Below are 21,787 nucleotides of genomic sequence, written 5' to 3' on the forward strand. Positions count from 1 at the left end.
CCTGGAGAAAGTGACCTGAATGCAGGAAGCCCTGGTGTTGCTTCTCACTTCTTCCCCTCCAGTCCCCTGGGGGGGCACAGAGGAACACTGGGATGGGCGAGCAGTATCTGTATCTCACCGCTCGCCCCCTCCACCCATGTTCCTCCACCAGGAGGAAGCAGGGAAGCTCACAGCCCCGCACCTGGCCAGGATCGGGGCTCACAGCTCATGACCCCCACATAACCCTCATGGGGTCGCAACCCCCAGTTTGAGAACCAATGCTCTACATATTTTCACTTAGTTTCTCGGTCTTTTGGGGGCTCTAATCACCGTGGGCTTGTCTACACTACAGGTTATGTCAGCATAACTTCTGTCACTTAAGGGATGGAATAGGCCACCCTCCTGGGCGACGTAAGTTACACCGACAGAAATGCTGGTGTGGACAGCACTTTGTCTGTGGGAGAGCTTCTCCCCGCCCGCCGACATAGCTACCGCCTAACACGGAGGTATTTTTATTATGCCGACGGGAGCACTCTCTTGCTGGCATAGAGCGTCTTCACCAGACGTGCTACGGTGGCGCAGGTGCACCAATGCTGCAGCGCTTCTATTGTAGCCCTCAGATACAGCTTTGTTTAATAATAGAAAAAGCAACTCAGCACCAGAGTGTCATCCAGACTGAGGGGTTTGTGGACTGCCCTCCAGCAAGTGAAGGAGCAGTGTCTGGAAGTGGAAGTTACGCGAGTTTGAGAATAGACCTTGGATGACTTTGCAGCACAGTCGGACGCCAAGGGGAAGTCTCCCCTTGACTTCAGGGCCTGGTCCCAAAGCCCACTGAGCGTGCCTACAAAGAACACCGTCTTCCACGGGTCATTAAGCACAAAAGGTACCGTTCCAAATGACCCAAGGGGCAGGTATTTCCACCATCATTTTCAAACTGCAATCTCCTACATGACAAGGGAAGGGTGACAAGCTCCACCTCCCCTCCCAAAATAATGTTTTAACAGCTGTGTTCCCACCTGTGCGCTGAACAGGGTTTTTTGGTTTACACAGGCAAGGTGATATGCAGCGATAACATAGCCGAGCCACAACTGTGCTTAAAACATGGTTATGTCTGTCAGCGCACCTGGGACCTTCCTGGGGCCCCGTCAACACTACAACTTTTAACAGAGTGTGAAGTCAGTTAGCCGCATGGTTGGCTGTAAACATGCACGGTTGATGTTCTGTAACCGTGGTGGCTAGCCATCTTTTGCCCCTGCTAGTGGCATACAGCTGTGAACCGGTTACAGGAAGACAACTTTGCAGTGGGGATGGTACCCTTAGCTGTGTAACGAGGGCAGCTGGTCCTCCTCCTTTCCAGCTGTGCCTGGCAATGCATCACCCCACATGCCCTGGGGCAAGTCCTGTGGACACACTATCCTCTGCCTCACCACTAAGGGATGCCTGCCTGCGTTCTCCTGGAACGCATTGATGCATGGCTAGGCAGTGTGATGGGGTGGGTGCACAAAATCAGTGGACATGCAATTGTAGTGTATGAATGTGAGGACCCTGCTGTGTGGACACTACTATGGTGCTTATTTTACAGCACCCCAAGGTAAAGCTCTGGACCTCACAACACAAACAGGACAACGTGGCCTTAGTTTCGCCTGGGTCACATGAGTATGTCACACAGCACGGCTGACTGGTAGCACGGCCAGGTCTTCAATGTGAGCACTATGTGGCACTCTTTCATTGCAACGTTATTGCTCCTTCACTTCTCACCTTATCACCTTGAGTAGGATTTAGAAAGCTTTTTAAAAACAAAAAAAACCTAACAGTGCAACGAACTGAGATAAGGCACACGTGTGAGCACACCCTGGGATGAATCATAGAAGACACAAGGAGTTGCATCTCTAGAGGCAGTATCTGGACGCTAAAGGCAAGGCTGCTGTGTGTAGCCTGTAACACTTAGCACAGATATCCAATGGGAGATTGGCTGGGCACTGAAACAGTTTAACAGCAGATGTCAATAGTTAACCTTTGTGCAGGTTGAGGCCAGTATGGGTAAAACCAGAGCAGGGCACAGTTATTTGACATGGCAAGACCAAGCCACATGACACCATGACACATGACACCATGGTCATGGTGCTATCGATGACGACACAGTAAAGCATGGAGCACAGACAGAGCCTTAATCACTTACGACCTTGGCCCTTGTTTGCTGAACCAGTTTAAGATAGTTTTCAGCTGCTCCAGCCAACTCAGTCTGAACATGGTTTGATTGGCTAGCATGGTCGGGGCTGAGTAACATTTATAACCAAGTCTACAAGCCACTTTTGCTGAGCTAGGGGCTGAGGCCACAACCCAGTTTCTGCCCTAATTTAGAGTGTGGGTTGGCTCTGACCCAGAGCCAAGTGAACCATTTAAAATGAATCACTTACCCTGCACCCAAAGTTAGAAACTTGGGCTTCCCATCCCAGTGCAGAAGGTACTTATGTCAGGTACAGGTACCTGCCATGCAGTCAGAAACAGACAAGCCTGGGGCCTATTTTAGGCAGGAGGTCAGACTAGAGGGTCACACTGGGCCTTGCTTGTCTCACAAATCCCTCAGTCCCTAGAACCACAAGGACTGTTGAACCCAGAGATCCTTGATTCCCTAGGGGATGAAATCCCCAGCACATTGACACTCCAGTCTGTGCAGGCTGTACTCACCTCTGAAAGACACCCGATGGCTGCATTTCTTTTACGCTCGGGCAACACTTGCAGGGCTCCTTCCGTCCATGAAGTGTTCCTGAACTGCAGGATGGCAGTGAATGGTGGGGCTGCAGGTGTGAGGCAGCACTCTACAACACTAGGGGGAGCCAGTGAGAGCCTATGGCCCCCACAGGCTGAAGATGGCTAGGGATTCTCTGCAGAGTGGGGCCCCCACAGTATTTGCTCCCCAAAACCCAACCTTTTGGGCTGCCAGCTGGAGTAAGTATAAAAATCCAGGCTGAATAAGTATGAAGAAAATAAACAAGAGAGAAAGAATGCACGTGGAACACAGGAAGGAAAGGGGGTAGCTACAATGGCCATGGGGTCTGCTAGTGCCCAGGCCAGGCTGTGGGTCACCTAATGAAAAGGAGCCGCAGGGATGTGGTATTCCTGCATCTTAATGACGATCGTCTGCATTTGCTCTCACGAGCCTGCTTTTCCTGTATGGGATCAGCATGCACTTTATGTAAAGGACTGATGTGCTGAGCCGTCATTCACCCAGAGGGGAGTCCGTCTAGGGAAGGAGGGCTGAGGAGTGTTTTGTGCACAACATGCAGCTTTCCGCAAAGTGCCTCCGAAGTGCCTGCTTTCTTTGTGTCAATGAGAGAATGAAGCAGGAAGGTAGAAAGCAATATCCTGCAGGAGCACAAGTGCCTGCCATTGCCATGGCAACAGGCTGGGTGCCAGAGCGGCACATCAGTTGGGTCCTATCATTCCAGAGCTCAGCTGCTAATAAAACCTACAGCACTGGAAATGAAAGGGGCTGGAGCCGGATCAGTCACCCAGGTGTGGGGGGCATGACCCTAGGCTCTGACATGGGGCGTGCCAAATCCAATGGCTTTTCAGATTCTGAGGATTAGCCACCGAGGGATCTGCTCCTGGTGGATGGAGAAGCACAGCTGGGATGAGCCTCGCCACCTCGCCTTTAGCCACAGAGCACAGACAGCACTGGCTACTGCAATGCAAGCTCTGGGAATGAACGGGGATTAGCAGCTTCAGTCTACAAGGCTGGATGTCGGAAATCTGGGCTCTGTTCCTAGGTCTGCACTGACCTGCTGGGTGACTTTAGGCAAGTCACGTCCTCACGCTGTGCCTCAGATTCCCCATCTGTAAACTGGAGGATGGATGTTTAGCCATATTTAAGATGACATGTTATAATCCAGGTTCAAAACTAGAAGAGGACAACCATACCTCCCAGTCAATTAGAGAGCTCATTTTGATAATGAGCAGAGCAATGAACGTAGCAAAAACCTGTCCCCTACAATTCTGCAAAGAAACCCTGCCACTGCACAGCTCTTTGGCTACAACTGCTGGTTTGGATGCTTACTTAGATCTCAAGTCCTGTACTAGCAGAAGAACATGGAGATATGAAAAGAGACGGCATTTCTCCTCCATTCAGCTCCCCGCCTCCCACTCCTATCCGCAATGGTTGCTGGCGCAGAGATTTCCTTCCCCTCCCATCCCAAGGCCACCACACTGGTGTTTCTCCCCACTCCTTTATTTAGAGACTCCTCGCCACTACAGAATCTGAACAGCTCACAAGATTTAATTTACTCTAACACCTCCCCCCCAACACACACACACACACACACACACACACACACACACACACGAGGCAGGGGAAATGGGCACAGAAAGGTTCAATGACTGGTAGAGGAACAGAAGCTCCATCATAGATTTATCAGTACACTGCCCTTAACCCAAGACCATCCATTCTCTGTCTCTCCTCTCGTGTGCTAGGTTGCTTGCCGTAAATCCAAACCAAGGGGCAACCTTTGCTACTGACAAAATCTCCCCAGCCGAGACAGCTTCCATAGGCAAGGTTTACTAGATTCGAGGAGGTGAAGATATTTGGGGGGCTGTTCTCTGCTATAGGAACAAGTGGAGCTTTTTGATGCTTGTTCCAATTAGTGCTAAAAAGGAGAACATGCCTCTTAGGAAATGTGAATAGTAACCAGGTCAAAACATAGGGAGGGGACCTTCCCACTGATATTTACTGGTGTCCCCAATTAGCCAGAGCTAGCAATGGAGTTACTGAAGAGCATTGTAGAGGAAAATTACCCCTCCGCATGGCTGCAGATGGTCCTAGGGGACAGAATTGATTATAAGACAGGAAGGTTGTGACAAACAACTAACTGGTTTCCTTCCTTGTCAGGAATAGAGTTTTCTCTACACTGCTCCCAAGCAATGTTTTAAATTTAAAGGCATAGAAAGCAGGGATTTGTAGGCCTCTTCTGTTATCCAGATCTAGGTCAAGTTAATTCGCCTCTTGTTCTGGTTGAACTGATCTGATACTAGCATCACTGGCTTCTGAGGAGGCTTTCAGGCAATGCAAGGAGAAAGCAGCCCCCACCCTTTCATTTTCTTCTGCAAAAGGCATCACCAATCCCTTTGAAGTAATGTGTCATGACATATGAGCCATTCCCTAGCAGCTCAGCAGCGCATCCTGCTGCCACCCAGTAACCCTGCTCGGGAGAAAGGAATGGGGGAATGTACAATGTGGGGGGCACACCTGCTGCTCGCATGCCAATTTGGGCAGGATAACGGGAGGAGAGTCAGTCAGTAAAGCGGGACCACACGTGCTGAAAGCTGAGACACTGCAGGTTCAAGAGGTCTCCATTTGGCACCGGCTGCTGAGAGGATGGCGGGGGGAGGAGGACCAAAAGCCTCAACTCTTGTGACCCACGTTCCTTCCCACCCCAAAAATGTGGAGCAGATTATCCAGAAGCCTTCAGCAGGCAGGTCCCTTGGGGGAGCACAGCCCCTCATTCAGGAGGTCTGGGGCCTTTGCCCTGGAGGCCAAAAGCCAATCTCCTTCTAAAGGCAGAGAGAGAACATCAGAGAGGAGCGTCTCTCTATTCCATCAAGCCTGGAAGTGATTTCATCATCCTCTTTGAATGAGAAGAGCCCTACGTCTCTCATGAAAGGGATTCTGAAGAGAGTTCCCGTTGCCATCTAGTCGCCTCTACAGCTCCGCTCTCCTCCCACTCACACAACGACAAGCTCATTCTAGCACTTGGCGTTTGCTCACGTGATAAACTACAGTGAGATCAGAAGTAGTACAGTGTTATTAAATGCATGGTAGAAAGAAGTCAAAAAGGGTAAAAAAAGGAGGGATAAAGATAATTTTGTCAGCATGTTTGTATCTGCCTCGGTAACAAATCCTATGTGTAACCCACACAGGTGTAACTTGTGTCGTACAATGTAAGTCACACGGAATGCCCTGGGTTAGCCAGACATTCTCCAAAGAGGGTCACAGCCCTATACGTTAGTTCAGAGTCTGCGTTTAAGGCCAGAAGAGTCCACCAGATCTAGTCTGACCACTTGCATGTCGCAGGCCACTAACCCTCAGCTAGTTACCCCAGTATTGAGCCCAATACACTGCATTAGACCAAATTATTACAGCCCTCCAGAGATTACTCTATAGTGTGCCACAGGCAGAGAACAGGTAGGCCCCTCTTCCCCACAATGGCAGGAAATTGATCTGGTGAGATATGACCAGATGAACTTCTATGACAGCAGCACCTGGACAGCAGAAGAGATGAGGGGCACATTGTGCAGACACAGTGAGAGTCCCTGCCCCAAGAAGCTGAGGTCTGGGCGACAAAAGGTTTGTATCAGTATAACTGAGTTTGTTCGGGGCGGGATATGTATTTACCAACAAAGTTACACCAGTACAAGACCTAGTGTGGACACTGTTATACAGCAACCTTAGAGTGCCATACACCAGAATAGCTCATTCTGTACAAGAAGGGAAATACGCTAGACCAGTAAGCCATCTTATTACTGGTAGAGTTTATTCCCCCTCTCCTACAGGAATAAGGCACCTCTATATTGGTATAATGCTTCCAGACTAAGGGGTTGTACGGCTTTAACTAGACAGCTATAAGGCTGTACAACTTATTGTCAGAGAAGCCTTAAGTCTAAACAAACAAGAGAAAAAGGGTGGGAGAAAGGAAAGATTATGATGTCCATTTTACAGGTGTGGAACTGAGGCACAGAGAAACAGTCTACCCAGTGATTGAACACCCACAGCTGGCCCAAACCAGCTGACTTGGGCTCGGGGGCTTGGACTGTGGGGCTATAAAACTGTGGAGTAGCTCCAAGCAGGGAAGGTCCTCGAGCCCAAACTGCCCCACAGCCTGAGCCCTGCAAGCCTGAGTCAGCCACAGTCGTGCCGCAGGTATTTTATTCCACTGTAGACATACCGTCAGTGGCCTGCCCACTGCCATGCAGGATATATATACCAGAGGCAGGAGCTAGAGTCCCAGTCCAACATCTTCACCACAAGGCCTACCTTCCTCACTGAAATTCCCAGTCATCCCAGTTTACTGAACGTCTCCATGATGTTCAGATGGTTGAGGAACAAAGCTTCACTGTACGCATTACATGTACATCAGCTGCATGACATACATTCTTCCCAGTTCTGCCCCTAGGCCGGCTCTGCCTTTAGCCCCAGCTCCTCCCCCAATCCCCAGCTCTGCCTTCAGCCCAAGCCCCTCTGCTGAGCCAATGGTGCAGTAATGGAGCGTGGGCGCAACAGGTAAAGTTTGTCACCCCTGTCCTACACTGTATATAAGACAATGGGGCTCAGTGGATAGGACTCCAGACAGCCAAGTTTTACTCCTGGCCCTGCCCCCAAATCACACTGTCTCCATACAAAGTTGCATCAGTTTAGTTAAACTGGTTTAGCTAAATCAATACAAACCCTTGTGTCACCACTCTTATTTCTGTTTAAGTTGATTAGAAACAGGTTTAAACTAAACCAAAATAAGCTGCTCTTAAACCAAATACCATCCACGCAGGGATTTGCAGCAGTTTACTACACAGTTTAAATTCATATCTGTAGGTGAACCAGTGCAGCTCTCCATGTACACAAACCTCAGTGTGACCTCTAACCTTTGTCACAGTTTCTGGAGCTGTGAAGCAGGGATAAGGCCCATCTTTGTAGAATGTTTTGAAATCCAGGGATGAGAAGTGCTTTTGATGCATTATGCACCACATCATTTACTGTGCATTGGGATGCTGTGCAGGCAACTGAGCTAAGTTTACTGACATGTATCCCCACCTCAGGGTTTCCAACTACACGGCAACCACAAGAGTCAAGCTCCAGTGGTTTGGGACGTTATCAGGACTAAAGGCAACAGTCAGAACTGCCGCGTGTTTTAGGCTTTTGAAAAACCATAAAAAAACACGTTCTGACGAGAGACCTCTCCTTCCGCCTGCACATTTTGGGTCTTTTTAAAAGGACAAATATGAATTGCTGTCTCTACTGTCTGATGGTTTGGGACATTGGAGGTCAGCCCACCAGTTAACCCTTGACTTCAGTTTGTGGGAACCGTGCAATTACAATTCCAACACTTGGACAGCTGTTCAGGAGTGAACACTGCATTTACCTGAGTGAATCATCCTTTGTTTGCCGTGTTGGTCCCAGGATAGGAGACACACAAGGTGGGTGAAGTAATATTGTTTGTTGGATCAACTTCTGTTGGGGGAAAGTACAAGCTCTTCTTCAGGTTACCCCTATTCCTGGTGCCATGCTGCAATATGCTCAGGAAACCCTACCGCCTCCAAATGAGGCCAGGACCCACTGATCTGCCCCCATTGTGGCAGGTTCTCCACAAACCCCAACTCAGATTGGGGCTTCCCCCGTGCCAGACATCGCTCAAGCCCCTCAAATTCCATCTGGCACAGTGGGAGCCCCATTCTGAGCTGGGGTTTGCACAGAGCACATGCTGAGCAGCACCAGGAACAGGTAACCCGAAGAACCACTCTGTGTAGCTTGAAGGCTTGTACCACCTTCCACCAACAGAAGTTGGTCCAACAAAAGCTCTTACCTCACCTAACTAATCCCTGACAATGGCACAGGGAACCCCTTTCACACGACACCTGGGGTGGGGGTATGTGGGAAGATGAATGATTTAGGAAGAAGGAAAGGAGCCCTTCACAGTTACTTCAGCTTTCATACAAGCACAAGTGTTCAAGGTCTCTGGCTATCATTCTAGTGTATAGGCTACATCCCTGAGCAAACAGAGCTCTGACCTCTCATTCTTGCCACATGGGGCAGCAGATACCCTGGAGCCACAAGCTCAGTCAACATTACACAAAGAGGGCCCCCGAGCCAGTGCCTTGTCTGTTTAAAGATGACTCAAGGCTGTTCGGTGATAAGCGCTCCCTGGTTTAAAGCTATTCTCTGCTAATGCTGCCACCACTCGAAGGAAAGGGGTCAGGTCCCTGTAATGCTGCAGATTGCTGGGAAGTGGACTCCGCCGCATGGAAAACTGCTGTTGCTGCACAGTATTGCACTTTGTTACTCACTTAACAATAGCACAAGGATGACAAAGCATTTCCCAAGCTAGAGAGGCAGCCAACTGAAGAACACACAAGGATGGGGAAAAGATTCCCAAAGATGCTCTGTTTTTGCACAGTTAATTGTGAAAGGCCCTGAAGTCAGAAGTGAGATTAATATCCTGGCCTCAGCACAGAGGCTACTTAAGGAACCTTACGTGTGCCAGCAGGTGCATTTCCCGAGGGTTAAGGGAGGCCAGTGGCAAGGGTCAGGCGGTTATTCAAGCCCAGCAGGTGCCCTCTATAAAATGGTAAGGATCAGAACTACACAGGTCAGACGAGTCGGAGGGGGAGGAGAGAATCTGAAGAACAATTAGCTGAAGATGTAAAGCCCAACACATTCCTTAATCCATCGGGAGCAGGAAGGCTGTGAGAGAACCTTTAGATCACTACATCCCCAGGGACTAAACAGAGCAACTAAGGTGGAGAAGACAGACGGTGAAGCCTGAAGCTGAGCACAGGGCATCAGAAAGACACCCACCTTGGATCTGCTCTTGCCGGGCAATAAGGAGGATATGTCAGCTGGACAGGATCCCAAGAGGAGATAAGGGAACAAATGAATAAATAAGGGCAAGGAGGGTCCAGTGGTTAGGACTCTGGAGACCTGGGTACAAGTCCCTGCTCTGCCACAGACTTCCAAAACAATCTTGAGTGGGTCACTTAGCCTCTCTGTGCCTCAGCTTCCCCATCTGTAAAATGAGGAGATAGTACTGCCCTCGCTCACAGGGGGTTTGTGAAGATAAATACATTAAAGACTGTGAAGTGCTCAGACACTATTGTAACAAGGACCACAAATACAAGAGAGAGAAAGTGCAAAAAGTGACCAGGCTTTTCCCTGATGGATGAAACACTGCAAAGCCACTCAGAAAAGAGGCCCTCAAAATTAAGCTGTTTTCCGCAAGCTGCAGGAAGAGAAACCCCACAGTGCATTGCTGAGCCAGCCCTGTGTGGAAGGCCTGCTCTACATTGGGAGCACATTGTGCTGTGGCACAGCTATACCAGTGTGCTATGCTGGCAAAGCTCCTCCAGTGTGGGCGCAGCTTATACCAGCGCAACCGCACTTTTCCTGGGATAGCTTAATCCAGCGCACACATCCATCCCCCCACCCCCAACAAAATAAATTGTACAGAAAGCTGCAGCTTTGGTGGTAGAATTAGCTCTACGCTTGGGGATTTTGCCAGCATGGCTGTGTCACGCCAGGATCACACTTATTCACGCTCCTGCTTGACACTGCTATGTGGGCACAAGCACCTCATGCAGCTTAAGCCACCATGCTTTGTAAGTAGCTATAGGGTTCCCGTTTGCCAAGTAGCCCCCTGGGAAGCAGGCCTGGCATCCCTAGGGTAAGCCCTATCCTTAGGGAGGCAATTGCAGCATGTTAAGAGATGGTTCAGAGACTCTATCTCCTTTGCCCTGCCTGCCCCCCAACCCACAGCAGACCCACCTTATTCTCTTTTCAGCCTGCAGGGACAGAAGGGTTGCCATAGACTCATTTTTCAGAACAAAGCCCTGAAAGGACCCCTAGTGGCGAGCATGCCTGACAGGCTCCATTCCTCTTGGCGCGGGATGGTTAGGAATCAGGGCACATACCGGCTGAGGGCAGAGGGCTATTCATCCTGCATGAAGATTGGCTGCTTTGTGACTTGAATGCAGTCTCATTCCGTAACAGTGGCAACGAGGTTTCTTCCCAACACATTCGGAGGTTGGGGGGTGGGTTAATTTCTTTTTCTTCTAAATGCAGGGGTGGGAGGTGGGAAGAAACCGAGGGAAGGCAGCGCAAGAGCCAAGAATGAGCGCCCCATTGCTGGCAAGCCCCCAAACCAACACAGTGTGAAAAGTAAACTTGCATTCCTTCCCCAGCACTGTTAAATAAGAGAAACCCCCATTAATCTTCCCACGACAATTTAACTGTGCCTCTTTTCAGGCACCCATCACCAGGGAAGAAAGGGAACAGTGACCTTTGTCCTCTGACCTCCAGCAGACAATTTCACAGCTACCAAATTTTGCTTCACTTCAACACCGATCCAAGTTTACTTTATAATGAGGAGGATGCGGGGGGTGGGGGTGGGGGGAGGTGGAGCAGGGAATAAGAGTAGGAAGTTTTCTCCCCATCCCTGAAAGAATTGGTACAATATAAGCAACGCCATCCTTCAAAAAGCTGCATACAAGTGCTGCATAGCTTACCTAGCTGATCCTGTGTGCACAAATACTTGACTATAGATACTTGATGTGGTAGCTGTGCGTGCAAAGTCTGATGCAGAAACTCACACAAGTTTGCTGCCCTCAAACTTTCTGAAACTCAAGCCTAAGTACAGGGGGACAGTGGACATGCAAGGCAGGGCAATAGGGCTGAAATGCATAAAGCAACAAGGCTATCTCCAGGCAATAAATTCACTCCACATCAAGCAGCAGTAGGAAAAGCCTTTAGCTCCTCCAGGAGAGTGATGGCTGTAGCTGGCCTGGGGCAAACTGATCAGGACTGAAGCCATTTTGTAACATTTCCAACGTGTCATCTCAGAAAGGGTCGCCAGATCATTAGAGGCAGATTTTCAGAAACGAGTGTGTAATTAGCACACAGGGAGTTTTGCACACCACCTGATGCCAGATGATGCACAGGGCACCAGAAAGACTGATTCCTCCACTGCCCCCACCAGCACTATGGATGAAGTGCCAGAGGGAAGGGATGGCGGTGAGACAAGCCCATTGATTCCTGGGCTCTAAACCTGTACAGATCCGGACTGTAGGGCAGGCCTGGAGGGAGTCAGAACTTGCCTGACTCTGCACCGCTCTGCAGGAGACACAGCAGGGTGCATGATGCAGAGTCATATGAATAAGCAGCATGTTAATCAGCACAAGTAACTTCTGGGGTGTGGAAGGTCAAGAGAGCAAGATTTGTTAAAAGCCACTTTGGCTTTGCACTCACCAACACCTGTCTCCTCCCAGATCCCACCTCCTGATGCAGGGGCAGCAAGTGACAACTCACATGGGGAAACCGGCCGAAGACCACAGTACAACTGGGGCTGAGCAGAGGCTGCTTCCATCTTTATGAGGAGCCAGTGAAATCGTGTGCTGGGCTAGGCAACAGACGATAAAAACCAGTGGCACAAAGATGGGTCTGGCACGGAAAAGCAAGGAGCAGGAAGGCTGGAGCAGCCGCTATTGACAGTACTTGATCCTTCCGCACCACTGCCCAGACTAGGATCTCAAAGCTCTTTAGATGAGCCAGTGAATTAATACTTGCGATAGGCAAGTCAGGTCCTTATTTTACAGGTGGAGAAACTGCTTCCCCTCGCTGTGCCTCATAGCGCAGAGCCAGGAATAGAACATTGGGTTGCCAGAGTCCTAACACTGCACTTTAACCAGCGGACCCCGCCTTGTCTCCAAAACACAGGGACACCACGACTAGGTAAGTGACAGCAAAGGGGTTGCCAATATCACCATTTTCAGCCCTCCAGGCTGCAGCAGCTCAGCAAATGACATTTTAAGACATGCAATGATCTCAGCTGTAAGAGTGACAGGTACCTGCCTGAAATCTCCCATGTCACAGGCTTGGTTATATCACATAAAATCCCCAGAGTTTTATACAGAGTGCATAGGTGCTCTGGGGTGGGGTGCGCGCAGGAATGCCTGGCTGCCTTATTGTTCAAATAACTGCAACCTGACAGGCACAGAGGGCTTGTGCCAGCTGGCAGCTTCCTGGTCATGTCTCCCACCTGGCCACTCCTGTGTTATCACTATAGGTTCCCGCACCATTTTCCTGCCAGTGCCCTTGCTTTGCCTTCAGTCTCTCAGCGAAGCCAGGGTATTGGAAAAAGGCCAGCCCCACAACAGCATCCAGCAGGAATCCCATACAGAAGTGCTGCTTGCAGGCGTGCCAAACTGGACTGCAAATATTTTCTCTGATCCAACTTAAATTTGAGTTAATGCATTTCTTTGCATCCACACACCCAAAAAAGCAAAGCTGGACTGCCCCCATGAAAGCCAATAAATAGCTTCCCAAATTCAGTTCCTGCTGAGTACAATATCCCCAGGGAAGCTTTGCCACTAAACACAATTAGCACCACACTGATACACATACACGCATCAGGGAAAATTCAATCACATGTCCATTGCTCGCCTTGCTGCTGGAACCCCATACAGTTCAGTTTAGAAGGCCGAGCTGTCACCTTTCAGCCCCTGAACTGTAGGAAGATACTGTACATGAGCTGACCGGAGCCATAAGCAGATCACAGACCTGTATCAGCTGTGCCATCTCACACCAGCAGGACCTAAGATGATCTCCCTCTCACACAGACAAGGCGTTATCACACTTAATAATGTACACGTGGGAAATTAACAAGCCCCACATGCTAGCTTCACTGACCAGTCACATGCTATTGCTGCCCATTGACATCCCCACTCCACCCCACAGATTTAAGCTCTTTAGGGCAGGCACTGTGCTTGGCAAGTTTGCTTGTGAAGCACCTATTGCACTTGAGCGCCATGTACGAAATAAAGTTGAATCCAAGGCATGAGGCTAGAATAAAGGAGTAAGGAAGTGAGTTTCAGGTCATGTTAAGTTCCCTGTACTCTCGTTTTGGTGCCTCCTTTATTTTATGCTCTTTGCTTCGCATGGGGTCCCATATTTCGGCCTTGGCACGTTGAAAGCTTGGAGCTGCAGCACAATGAGCCTAAAACCAACAGAGCAAAACTGAAAACCAACCTGAACAAAGAGCTATTCACGTTGGCCAAAGCTTTTCTTTAGTGTCAGTGAACTTGGAATCCAGCTGCACTGGGAGAAGTTCTCTGGCCTTTAGTGCCCCAGCCCATTGCAGAGGACAAGCAGTGCACAGAGGTTTGCAGTGCTGGGGAGGTCAGCGGCACAGAGGAGCGGGGACAGGGTTAGGGTGAGTATGGGCAGGGGAAACAGAGGTGCCAAAAACTTTAGCAAAATCTAGGATCTTACGAGAATTCTCCATCACTCGTGGGATTCCCCTCCCCGCCAGGCTTAACACTGGCAGCCTGAATGACACAAAATATTGAATGCAACAAAGCCGCCACCCTTTTCACGACTGGGTGAAAGGCACATGACACGTCCTCAGGTTTATTTTTTTCCTCCCCAGATGTGAACCAATCACACCACATACGGAAATCACGAACTACCAACTGTCTCAGCAGAAGTAAACGTGTTCTCCTCTTGAGCCTCTAACGCCCATCTCCCCTTTGGAAAATCTGGTTGTTTCACATGAAGGAATGGATATTCTTTGGAAACTTATGCCCACACTGGAGGGATTTCTGAGGGAGCCATTCAGTACGGATGTAACAATCCAATCTGACCTGGTGCTTCAATTAACAGCAGGCTTCACTGACCCAAAAGGTAGGTATTGCCTGAGACACCGCTATCTTCTCCTTGCTCCTCATTGGAAGAGAACTGGAGCAAGTTAGTCCTCATGTCACACTGGGATCACTCACTCGTTTCTCCCTCAGTTCTCATGCCTACTCAATTTTTGGCTTGCATTAGGCTGATGAACTTAAAAAGAACAGAGTAATTGTCATGTTCCAAGTGATCTAAGCATTAGTCTCAAAGCAACCCAGCGAGGTGGGTTTCATACCCATTTTACAGCTGCGGAATCGGAGTTAGGTTGACTTACCCAAGGCCATAGAAGGAATCTGACAGAACACAAATTTTTATCTCCACTCAGTCTCAGATCCTCTCTGAGAAGGGTAAGCTATTAGAAGCAAAAAGACTTCAAAAGGAAGCTGTGCAATGTCTGGTTAAGGAGACTTTGTAAAGACCGCACCTCTCGTTCATATCTTCTCCCTGTGAATTCAGGGCCAGAGTCAATCACTGTGTGAACAAAGGCACTCTTTTACTCCTTTCAGGACAGCTACAGGGGCTGGATTCTAGCCAGACTCTCATACTGAACAGACACTAAGGCTTTGTCTACACTACAAAGATAAGCCAACCTACGTTAGGTCGACTTACAGCCACTGCATTAATTACTGTGGTGGCTGATGTCCACACTACATCCTCACCAGAAGCACTTCCACCAACCTAAGAGGGGCAGTGTGAGGAGTTGAGAGCCCAGTATCCCAGCTCTGCTGGCAGCTCCCTGCCAGGAGCTGGGCTGCCCCACAACTCCTTGCTGGAGGCAGGGTTCAGCCACCAGGGGAGAGGGGGCAGCTGGGCTCTAGCTGCCCAGCTTTCTTGTCAATTGTACAGCTTCAGCAGAATTGTGAAATTGACCAGAATGACAGCAAACAGCTGATGTAAGGAACAGTGTGTACACTGACACTGCATCAGCCCTAACTACACCAACATAAGCCCTACACCTCTCATTGAACTGGTTTTACTATGTCAGTATAGCAGGGGAGTTCCATTTCAGTGTGTACACATCCGCTGTTTTGTTGACAAAAGCTGACTTTTATCAACAAACTCTGTAGTGTAGACCAGCCCAAGTTCCAGATTTCATCCAAGACCTTCCAAGTTCCAGATTTCAGAACCTTCTTTGCAAGTGATGATGCACTAGGCAGAAAGAACATGTTCCAGCAAGACTACCACCCTATAGTGATGGTGCAATGCTTTTAGTTAAGGGGGGAAGGAAGGGAGAAGAATCATTGGCTCACTTTACAAGTATATCTGATGTGGAGCCACTGAGAGAAACAAGGAACTCAGCAATGCCATTATTACAGAATTGTTTGTCATACTATCCCTGCACTTTAAGTCTGCCACATTCACCTGAACAGGTCATTTAAAACCCATCTGGGGGGAAGGAGGGAGAGTATTTAGATTCTTGAGCCAGGAATGTAACTTTAACCCCTGTGAGGTTTTCCAAAAGAAGCTTTTAAGTGAAAAGATATAGCACAGGCAGCGTCGGGTGCTCAATTAATTGTTCAGGTGAATTAGAAAGTGGTATCACGACGTGGGTTTAAAAGCTTTAATCATTTTGGAAGAACAGGCTGTCAACACACAGTTAAGGAAATCAATAGCGTATTTAAACTGAAGCATTATAAAGATCAAGTGTACATTTTCTCTGATTTATACCATTTGTTTTTTGTGTTCCTCAGCTTGACCACAAAACTCAACTGTTTCACTATTTATAGCATTTCACTGTCAGGTTCTCATGCCTTAGCATAATGCTGCAAGAAAATGGGTATGTTTAAAGATCTATTTCCACTGGAAATGTAAGAAGTCTTATAGAAATACATCCATCAGTCTCGGGTTCCATAAAAGCTGGATTTTACTATATGTAAGACTTGGGATCATTTAGAGATACTATCTGACCAAATTTGATCCATTTAATAAACCTCAGCGTGAACAGCAGCAGAAATGCAAAGGAAAGCATTGAGAGTTTGTGTTGATCTAGTGACACCTGCAACATTAAAAATTGTGCAAGGTTTTAGATCAGGGTTTTTCCCAGCTTCCTACTGCACTTGCTGCTCTGGAGTTCCAGAAAGGGAATTGCCTGTTCCAAATTCATTCCAAGTGACCCTGCTGCGTTAAAGTGCGTGCTGCACGATCTCTGAATACTAACTGGCTGGGTCTGATCTACTGACTGTTTTCAGCAAGATTCTGAGAGCTGGGTAAGGATAGGGACAGGGAACGAAGAGCTGAGACGCAAAGAAGAGTCAACAAGCTAAGGTGCATCATCAGATACTGGCCTCTGTTCTGTGGGAAACACCTGGTCTGGCAAATCCTGTTTGTAAGCCAAACTTGTTGGGGGGGGGGAGGGGGGAGGAAGAGAACAACATACAAAAACAACTCCAACCTCACTGTCTCAAGCACATTTCTTTCCTTGCTCTAGGGCAGCTCGCTTGGGAACAATGCAGTGAAGGATTCAGAAGCAGCTCAGGGGGACCGGGCTGCAACAGTAAGACATTAAATACTGCAGGACACCTTGCTACAGGTAGTGTTTCAGGCTAGCATCAACACACTACCACAAACCTACTGATCCTCAGAAGCCAGACTTCCCTTCCGCTCCAGCATGGGTGGGATGATCATTCCAAGTCAGTTTGAGGGTGTGCTAGCAGGACAACATCTAACTAACAAACTGCTCTGGAGGGTCAGTGGCTAGCACTGCTGCTTCCTCTTCGATGGGGCAAGCACCCCCCAGTGGAGGGTCCACCGCAGGGAACACTGCACTCCAATATGTCACACTGCAGCACAGCAAGACCAGCTCCCCCAAGGAAGCATGGGGAAACAGGAAGAATACTGATGCTGCTAGCCAGTACAAGGCGGGAACATGTAATTTATGCTGCATCACAGGATGCGTGGAGCCTTAGAAACAAAAGGTGACTGATTCCAGCCCCAATGGCCTTACAACACACCGGAGATGTGAAAATTATCGTTGCGATGCCTGTGTACTTAGAAACTCAACACCAGCCTGCAAAGGCACTGTGTGTCTGCTACAGATTTACCCACACCCTACAGACAAGTCATAGCTCACAAATGGCTGCTGTGAAATTGTCTAAAGCAGGGAGAGAACCTAAAGAAAAGCTATCCCAAGCCTCTAGAGTGTCACCTGTGGCAGTGTCAGAAACTGAATCCTAATCCCTCATCTCCAGTCACCCTGCACATTCACATTAGCAATCTCATCCCTCTCTCCAACACTGAAAAAGCCTTTCCTAAAACTGCTATTTCAGGTATTCACATTTCCTCTGCAGAAGGAAGTGAGCAGAGCAGGTTAGGAGCTGGCAGAGCAGCATTATTTAATGGACTGAATCTTCTATGGATTTAGTAAGTAAAATAGATTTACATAAATTGGCTGGATTAAATAAATCATCTTAAAATTTCCTCATGGAAAATTTCCTCATGGAAAATTGTCACATGGAGGAAATGCATCACCAGGGTCCTTTCTGCATTGCTTTTTTAAAACAGTAAAAAGAAATGTAATTGTAACATGACTCATTACAATTTCCAGCCAAACCAGAGTCTGTCAGCAAGCTGTGGGCTTTCTAAAGCATTGCACTTGCAGATGGGATGCTTTGGAAATGCTTGCATCATAAGCATCAGGGTATGGAATACGGCCATGCAGTCACTTGTATTTGCAAGTACAAATCATTCTCTTAATATTAATCATTTCCCCCCCACGCTTAATAGTCCCCTTGACTAAGGATTTATTCCAGGCAGCAGGACAGTGCCTTCCTAGGCATGCAATCCAAATCCAACACTGCATGATTTTTAGTCCACTGGGAAAGTCAGGCCCATGAGTCTATCAAAGACCGCTAGCAGGGCTATGTGCATTAGGCATTTAACACCATTTGCACTTCCAGCTTTGGATGCTAGTTAGCTGTGTTAGAAGCGCTACCAGTTAACTGCATGCCGAGGGTTAGATGCCAGATCTGCCAATGTCTAATGCAGAAAGTGTTTGATGAGCTAGTTGAAGTAGTGGGGGGAGGGGGGTAAGAAAAGGTGAACCTTAGGAGCGGAGAACAGACTTCTGGGGAAGCTGGGCGGCAGCAGCCCCCCGCTTCCCGCCCGCTCACAGCTCCCAGGTGGGAGCCCGGTGGCAGCCTCCTGCATCTTGTGAGCTGGGCATGCAGCTGGGTGGCAGCCACCCACATCCCAGCTCCGAGCCGAGGGACAGTCTCCCGCGCCCCGGATTGAAGACAGGCAGCAGCCGCCTGCCCACATCCCTGTGTCCCAGCCGGCATGGAAGCCTCCTCTGCCCAGCTCGGATTGGGTAGCAGTCACCCACCTCCCGGGCTGGCAGCCAGATGGCAGCCACCTACAATTTGCACAGGTAGCAGCCCCCCCTCCCTGGCTCAAAGCCCAGTGCCCAGAAAACTTGTCAATTTCACTGCTCTAACTGAGCAGTGAAATTGACAACTATGACAGCCCCAGATTTCACCAGTTACCCTCTTTTCCTGTCTCTCTCTCTCTCTCACCCCTTCCTCCTCTCAAATCTACGGCAAAAAATTTGGCGCAGCGCTTTATATTCCCCAGCATTGGCATGCCGCTCAAAGCCTCCTAGTTTTGGCCATCATCACCACCTCTAGCCCAGGTACATACTTGAGTTGTGCACCCCTGGGGTAAAGGCGGTAACCCTACCCACACTAGATCTGACATCTGTCATATCACGGCCTTATATACTCAGCTCTTCTTCCAACATATGGCTCACATTAGTCTGTAAATATAAAACCCCACAGAAAAATGAGTGTTGGGGTACTTAATATTTTCAGAAGTTAGTGGGTACTTGCTACTTAAAAGGTTGAGAAACACTGATGCAGAGAAAAGAGAAGGAAGAGGAAATGGAGATTAGATAAGAAAAAGCCAAGGCGCTCTCAGGAATGGGAGCATCTTGTTAGACGGGAAGCAAAGCGCCTCCAGAAAGCCAAGCCAAGCACCAGGAAGTGATGGGGAGGGCCAAACTGCTGGGCCCAAGGCAGGGAATAAAGACTGGTGCGTGCATGTTGCTTTTAAGATACTGACACCTATTTTGCTCATGGCAGAGACACGCCTGCTGACAAACTTCAGGCGAACGCTGTCTTTCCCCAGCAATCACCAAAGAGACCCAGCAAATGCCAGGCAGAAGAGACTTCACACACACATTACAGGGTGCAGTCAGCAACTCTGCAGCACAAGCAGCTTGAGAAGAATCACTGGCAGACAAGAACAAAACATTTGTCTGAAGATCACAAGTGTTAAAATTCAAGCCCTCCCCCATCTCAGGTAAATATCCAGATTTTACAGGGAAGAGGGGCAGTGATGTGAAGCGAAGCATCTCTCCTGATGTCCCAGAGTCAGGAACAGAACCCAGGACTGCAACACGTAGTCCCCAACTCTCACCACTGCAGACAGCACTGCCAGCTGTTTTATTCTTCTGGCAACAACAGGTTACTCCAGTATATTGGTTCAGCTGTCTGCATTGCACAGCTCTAAGCCTAGAGCCTCATCCATTAAGCAGCAACATGTTAAGTCGAGACACCTGCCATCCACATGACAAGGCAGGGCAAAGCCCCCTCAGGGCAAAGCCTCAGCACACCAAGCCAACATAGGCTGTGCTGCAGGCAGCACAGCCTTTCTCACACTGCCGGCAGCACACCAGCCAGGCTCCCAGGATCCCCCTCAGGCACAAACGACCAGGTAGTGTCTGGGAGTATGTCTACACCCTGGGCTCCGTGGCGATCGATGCAGCGGGATCCACTAAGCGGGTCTTGCAGACCTGTTCAGTCAATGAGAGATGGGCTCTCTGGTCCCCATTGGTCCACCTCCCCGAAAGGAGTAAGGCTGTGTAGACGGGAGGGTGCCTCCCATTGATGCAGTGCAGTGGAGATGCTGCGGTGTGTCACATCAAGGGGAGAGATGCAAACTACATAACAGTTTGCCTATCTCCCATCGACTGCAGGTGGCGGTATAGACCAGCCCAGATTTTGGAGTTAAAAGACACTGGAAGAAATGAAATTTACATCAGTCTGATTTACAAAGATGGATGTAATCCTGTCGGCACGGAGATCCAGGTATGGCATGCAAGCTACAGCCGCATTGCCATGACAAGGCGTGTTTTACCATGGGATAACACACATCAGCCCTCCTGCTGGGGAAGCTTGGTGCAGAGAAGGGACTTTCATTTTCCTGCAAGGTGGCTAGGTCAGCCACAGGCAAGAAGGCATAGGGTTGCTCTAGCCTAGCTAGCTTGGGGTAAAAGGTGCAGGGGCCTACCCTCCACTAGGACATTGCAGTGGGCTAGTTAACGTGAGTTATCCTGTAATGTGTTTCTGGGCAGTGAAGACAAAGGCTCAATGTGGAAACCAAACTGAGTCAAGCAAGTAACCAACTGTGAACCAGGCTGGCCTTGGGCTGGGTGGACTGGTCAGTGGCATACTGAGGGGGGAGACAGGATGGGGGGCCAGGCCCACAGGCACCGGCCTGCGAGGGTGTGCCGGGCTGGCCCTTCACCACACACAGGAGGCTCTGAGGGGCACCCCTCAATGCCCCTCCCCCCACACATTGTGAAGGGCTGGGGCAACAGGAGCTGCCCCGTCCGAGCCGGCACTGGGCTGGAGCAGTGGGTAAGTGGCAGGCTGGCCCTTCATGATGGGCACAGGAGGTTCTGAGGGGCACCCTTCAACGCCTCCCCCCACATATCGTGAAGGGTCAGCTCAGCCCCCCTCCACAGGCCAGGGGGTGAGGCTGCCCTGTCCAAGCCAGCGCCAGGCTGCAGCAGGAGAGGTGGGTGCCATGCGACAGGGTGAGTAAATGTGGGGGGGCAGCAGAGCCAAGCCTGCATTTGTGCCCCCCCAAGCCTTGTGTGCCCTTCCTTGCAGGTACAGATCCCCCGTCCCCACAGCATCTGGGGGGTGGCGCTGGGACTCCTCCTGCCCTGCACAGGGGAGGGGGAGGCATGAGGCCTGGGTGGGGAGGGTGCAAACGTAGGTCAGCGTGGGAGACAGCAGTGGTACTCCAGCCCACCCACGATCGCCACTCAGTAACAACAGATCACGCTGGCCTTTAACGCTGTCACTAGGCTTGAGTTCACCAGCCCATGGAGAACGAGGAAGGTCACACCTTAGAGTCACAGGCTCTTTCCAGGTTGGACTGCAGGAGTCAGTGAAATTACAGCCCCCCGTTTTTCTGTGGACTCAGTGAGACAGCCCTGGATTGGGTCATGTGCAGGGAACTCTCTGTAGCTGCAAGGACAGAGCCAGAGAAGAGCTGATACAGTGGAGTGGGGCGTTCCAACCTGCTGCTGGTCCAGACTAACCTGAGGCTAAGTTGAGAGTATGACAGCTGGCAAGCACAGCAGAGGGG

The 21,787-nt window shown here is 49.6% G+C and overlaps 1 protein-coding gene across 2 annotated transcripts in view; it reads right to left on the bottom strand.

Moving 5' to 3' along the window:
* Positions 1–21,787, bottom strand: part of VAC14 (VAC14 component of PIKFYVE complex) — a 190,671-nt gene that overhangs the window by 116,419 nt on the left and 52,465 nt on the right. The window lies entirely within an intron of this gene.

This window comes from Emydura macquarii, unplaced genomic scaffold (genome assembly GCF_026122565.2).
Source record: "Emydura macquarii macquarii isolate MOO-44397 ecotype Brisbane River unplaced genomic scaffold, CSIRO-AGI_Emac_v2 contig_2503, whole genome shotgun sequence".
In the NCBI taxonomy this organism is placed as follows: domain Eukaryota; kingdom Metazoa; phylum Chordata; order Testudines; family Chelidae; genus Emydura; species Emydura macquarii.